Genomic DNA, 6,000 nt, shown 5'->3' with positions numbered 1-6,000 from the left:
GGTACAGTACGTAAGGCGCAGGCCATTGGGAGTTCCAGGTTCGATCCCGGTGTTGTAACAATATATTTATGTGATTTTCTCAAAGTCTGGGTTTTTTTATTGTTTCACTTATATAACTAAATACACTACCGTTTCACTACACTACTGTCATTGGGCTTCTTGACCTGTTATAGTTTTATAAAAATAATATACACTTAAGATACTCCACTGTGGGATGACTGGGATATTATTCAGTTTTTGGTATGTCCACAATATTGAAAATAAATTTGATATAAATAAAAAGGGTTTGAAGGTATTATAAAAATCAATGTTATTTTTAATTGAATACAAACACATTTTTAAAAAAATCAGAGAAAGCTTAATTAACTAAATTCTAATAAAATAATTATACGTAGTAATAGACGAGATCTTTTAACAAATTCACATTTTAATAATAATAGACATACTAATTATAGGCTTCATATTTTTTGCTAGGTGCCAAGTCAGAGTAATCGGCTTAATTGAATGTTGTATGTAAATATCATTATTATTAACAAATTTGCAAATTGGTAGATAAAATTTACCTCTACTGCTCCACAGGTTAAAAATACAATTATCCAGCAAGTCAAAAAATTGTTTCGTTCAAATATCCGAAAATACACTTTATAATTTTACTCAGATACTAATTCCTATGTAAACAAAATATGTGATATAGCAGGGATGGCGAACCTTTTTACGTACGTGTGACAAAATTTCCCAAATATTATTTTTCGACTGTCTGGTGTGCCGAACAGTTTTTCACAAGGAAAAAAGGAAGAAAAAGCATTTTTAAGAGTTCTGTTACGAAAGTTGGAAAATTACAATAATTGAGTTCTTGAGATTCTATCTTTCGCCGTGTTTTTAGCCTTTTTATATTTTCTATTCTTTGAATAATTTTTTCCACTTTCAAAGAGATCGTGAAAGCATTTTTACCACGCTTCCTACATATATTCTTCCATTTTAGCGATAATGTTTGAGGCAAATAGCAATCAGCTGTTTGTATTTGAACAAATGTCGATGAATTTCATCAGGTATGTTGATTGAATATTTTCATTTTCATTGGTCTCAAGCATTAAATCGATCAGAATCTGAGGTTCACGAGACAACTTCTCCGGCCGCCTGATGAGGTCAGTGCGATAATATTATATGTGGCGCATAAAAGCTTAGTACTGACCTATAAAATTATATATTTACAATTATTTTACAAACATGCTTATTCTTAAAATTTGTAGTACTAGCATGCTATTTTTTATACAAAGCGATCTGTCATTTACGCATTTCGTTGTTTCTGTTTGCACATCGATAGATAAATTAACATTATTCATAAAAATTATATTAAAATTTGAATAAAATACGCATGGCTATATCGACATTATTTTTAAATTATTTTTTTCTCTTCAAAACAAAACATTGGCGTGCCATACAAAATCATCTCGCTTGCCACTCGTGGCACGCGTACCATAGGTTTGCCATCCCTGTGCTATAGTATTAGACTTGCTATTTTTATAGTGAGAAATAAATTTAGTGTAGGTAGTAGACATTTTTAATTTTAGTTAAAAGGCATGACAAAAAAAGCAGCATATCTCAAACAACCCTTTATAATTATAATAACATATTTTAATAAATCTACATTATAACATTTTGTTAATATTTCATAAAGTATAAGACAAGTAACACAGAAATGTACAATGAAATAAATGTTACTTTAAAAAGCTGTAGTGCTTTATCTCACGAGAAAAGCAATTACTTTATTCGCAACATGAATGCAGGTGAAATAATATACGGTACTTAGTAAATTCTTACAAACTCTGATCTGCAATACAATTATTGTGAACACTACTTTAGTAAGTTGCAATTTAACTATACCTACTTCTGAAGTGAAAAGAAATCTGTTCACCGTACTCTAGTTTATTGATCGAAAAGAAAATTATTAAGTATGTTCCATCGTGATTGAAAAACTTTTTTTGCTAGAAGTTAACCATCAAGGCGTATATTGCCAGGGTTGTTAAAATATGTTATATGTAATATCGTAATAATAATACGAGTATATAATAATAATACAATAATAACAAGATAAAAAAAACTTTTTATATACAACGTTTTTAAATTTTCTGTTGAATCATATAAACTTTACTTGACTAGCTGATAGAAATACTGAATAAACATAGAATACCTACTGAAATGTCATTTTGACATTTCATATTGATTTCCATAGTAACGCACGTATAAATTAATATTAATAATTTAGTTGCTAGGACGCCAGACCTCTTAGCAACCAATAATAGTGTTTTACTTTTTACGGATTTCTTCCGAAATAACTTTTCATATAAAACAGAAGTAACTGAAAATGAATTCAATTCTACTTAAAGATGGCTAAAAGTATTAAAAGAATGCATTGTCATCGTGTTCTGATATATTCTAAAAGTTTCAAATGTCTAGCAAGCTTTGAAGTTAGTTAAAAATCGATTGCAAGATTTGTACTGGATAAACAACCACCGTACAAACAAGAATACGACCCAATAAAAACGTTGTAATTAAAGTGTTAGTCGGTAATTTCGAAATAGTTTTTTTTTATGTACATTTTGAATATTTGCGTGATATTATCATTACTACGCAACATAAGTTTTTTTACAATTTTTGTCGGTGTTTCTGTCTTCTATCTTCGAGACATTTTTCTTTAAATCTACTTAGCAGCTTTTATTTTGCTACATCATGTTCTGATTGTTTTCTGGATCGTTCGCAAAGACTAAGATATTTTTTGAAACGTGCAGATGTCTGAGGAATTTTCCACTAACAGCGGTTCCACTATTCTCTCAGCCTATCCGCCTAAATATATATTCAGGTGTAGCGGTGGTTAATTTCGGTGAGATAGTATCACCTTATCGTCCACAGAAAAACTAAGACCCGTCTATAAAACCGTCATACGCACAGTCGTTGCATACGGATGCGAGTCATGGACGCTAAATGTGAAAGTAGCTAAAATGGTGGATTGCTTTGAGAGAAAGATCTTGAGGCGGATATACGGACCCATGAATGATGGTGGGGAGCAGGGACGGCTCTAGTAAAGGAGCAAAGTGTGCACTGCACTCCCATCATCGATTAAATAAAAATATATAATATATAACCCCCATGTATTCCGAAAAATGCGATATCGGAAACTTATACGAAATCAATCATTTTGAATTCCGCGCGTATTCGAACATGTGATTTCGACGCGCCAACGCCACCGTCTACCAATACACACGTAACTACACCAATGAGACGCGACCAATACACACATGCCTCCATCGGTGAGACATGCCAAGGAGCAAAATTCAAAGTGTACCTTGAATTTACACTATTTTTCACGCATACATTTAAAAATTTAGATCGACAAATGAGGCTAGTAGAATCAAAACCAACAAAGTTCTATAAGACTACATGAATCTTCGTTGGAAATGATGTTTTCCAAGTTAATTCTTCAAGAGGTTGCCTGTACCTAATGCCATAGGACACAAAGCTTAACTCGGCGTTCGGACAATAAAATCATACACTGGCCGATATAAATATTCCAACACAAGCGCTTAGGCCACGCGTCGAGATATAGTTGGAAGCCTAATTATTGATGACTAATGTCATGTCGATGCATGCAGTGCAAAAATAGAAACATATTCTCGACTTATTTATCAAACGGTTAGTTTAGTAAGTTTAGTTCAACGAAAGCCGCTCCCGGTTTCACCGATTTCGCCGATATTATTATGCTAACGTTGGTGGATTAATTTTTTTATTTTCATTTTGAGATTACCCTATTACTATTAGTGTTTCAATAGGTAGGTATCTTAAATTTGATGTACACACAGTTCAGTTCAGCTTGTTAATTTGGTACTTAGGTGCATTATGATTTTAATCAGGTGGGTATTCCACAGAAAGGCTGTTATTGAGAATAAATAGGTACTTAGGTGTAGAATTGTAGACGTAGGTGGGTGGGTAGCTTTTAACAATTAATTAGCCTAGTGTTTGCCGCATTGAAGTAGGTACCTAGTTACATAGGACTTATAATATCTATTATTACGTTTATTTTGTACAGATAGGTAGGTAGGTATCTATTCAATAAGAATGAACATGGAGCATAGGTACTGTCGTTGAATGAGAATTTTACAAGTGAAATTATTATTGTTCATCGTTATTTTAATTAGCGATTCACATCGAGACGGATGACAGTTTACATTGGCCTACATTATTAGCTCAGCCAAGTATTCATTCATTGAACGGTACCTACCTACCTATTTATAATTTTTCTTATTTGAAACGATAATGGGGCCCTATTTCGTGGTCGATTTGAGATTAGGTGGTACCTATTTTGATAAGTAAGTACGATAAAAAGGCCCCATTTCTTTTGTGGTCATTTTGAGATTAGTTAGGTATCATTAACCTTATCATTAGGTAGGTAATTGTGTAGGTAGTATGTCGATAACTACCCACTGTCCTATAGTTTAATGGGAATTAATTTTCCGAGTCGAATTCATGAAGCAATTATTATTCACATCGGCGCATCATCTATTCTATAGGTGGGTAAGTATAAAGACTGCTTTTGGATCACAATAAGTGCTAATACTTCGATACAACCCTACCTTGGATAGCTGCCGTAGCGGCAGAATTTCATCAATGGGAATTTAGAGCATAAATCGACGATTCAATTCAATAACGTCATCGTAGGTATCGTGAAAATGCATTCATTAAACGAAGTTGCGATTTTATATGACAGATCACAGCACTGTCGTGTCGCGGGAACGTTCTGCGATTTGAATCTGACATGGGCTGATTTTAAAGAAAATACCAAAGATATTAATTTTTTCCACTCAATATCGACGTTTCGGCATAAATATGTTCAATAAGCATGTCACTCATCATGTTAAATGTGCCGAAATTCCTTCGTTGCAAAGTTTATATCATTTTTTGCAGTTCGACGTTTAACATAGGGGCTGATTGGCAATGCGCGGAGGTGACATTCATTTTTTATAACTTTTATTATAACTATCTTATTACTCGATGGACAACGCTAAAACTTTGGAATATGTAAATATGCATCGTCTGAAACATATCTACAATGCGGCCGCACGCAATGAATTTTTAAAAATCGGCGGTCACAGTTAGAGTTCCGTAAACAACGCGACCGAATTATGCCAAATTATCAGCTATGTTTCGCATTAATCATTTCAAAATCATACGTATATTTAAAATGTGTACTGAAGAGAGCTAGCCGCCTATCTAGCCGGCTGGCTTTATATTTTAGTAAATGATTTTTTTTTAAATCGGGTAATTTAATACTTAATTATAAATAATGAATAATTATTATTAACGTGACAAATTTAAACTTAAAAATGAACTAATAGTCTTATACAGTAGTGAAGATTTCTACGTTACTGTTGGAGTATTATTGATACTTCAACTTTTCACTAATAATAATTTACTGGAAGTATTTGGCAAAAGTGTTACCCTATTAAAAATAATTTGTACAATCCCGATGATTTCAGTGGGAAGTGAGCATTGTTTCTCAACATTAGAAAAGGTTAAGTCATTTTTGAGAAATACAATGACTCAAGACAGGCTAAATACTCTTGCGATATTAAATATAGATGTTCGTCTTATCGACGTGTTTTCAAAATCGATGGAAGATGGACTTCTTGTATAAATAGGTGAGTTTTTTTTGCACTCCCTCATATTCTTGTCACCGGCCGCCACTGGTGGGGAGTGGAGAATTAGGTACAACACGGAACTATACCGCTTATACCAAGATTCAAAACTCTCCACCATCATAAAACTCCAGAGGCTAAACTGGGCAGACCACGTCCAGCGTATGCCTGAGTCACGGATACTGAAGAAGATCCTCGAAGGAAACCCAGGAGGGAAAGGCCAGTGGGAAAGCCACGCACACGATGGGGTGACAATATTACAAAAGATGCCAACCAGCTGTTAAAAATCATGAACTGGAAAAGACGTGCG

This window comes from Rhyacophila brunnea, unplaced genomic scaffold (genome assembly GCF_057557595.1).
Source record: "Rhyacophila brunnea isolate RB1 unplaced genomic scaffold, BYU_Rbru_1.0 scaffold_10, whole genome shotgun sequence".
Lineage (NCBI taxonomy): Eukaryota > Metazoa > Arthropoda > Insecta > Trichoptera > Rhyacophilidae > Rhyacophila > Rhyacophila brunnea.
Note: the sequence above shows the minus strand (reverse complement) of the source record.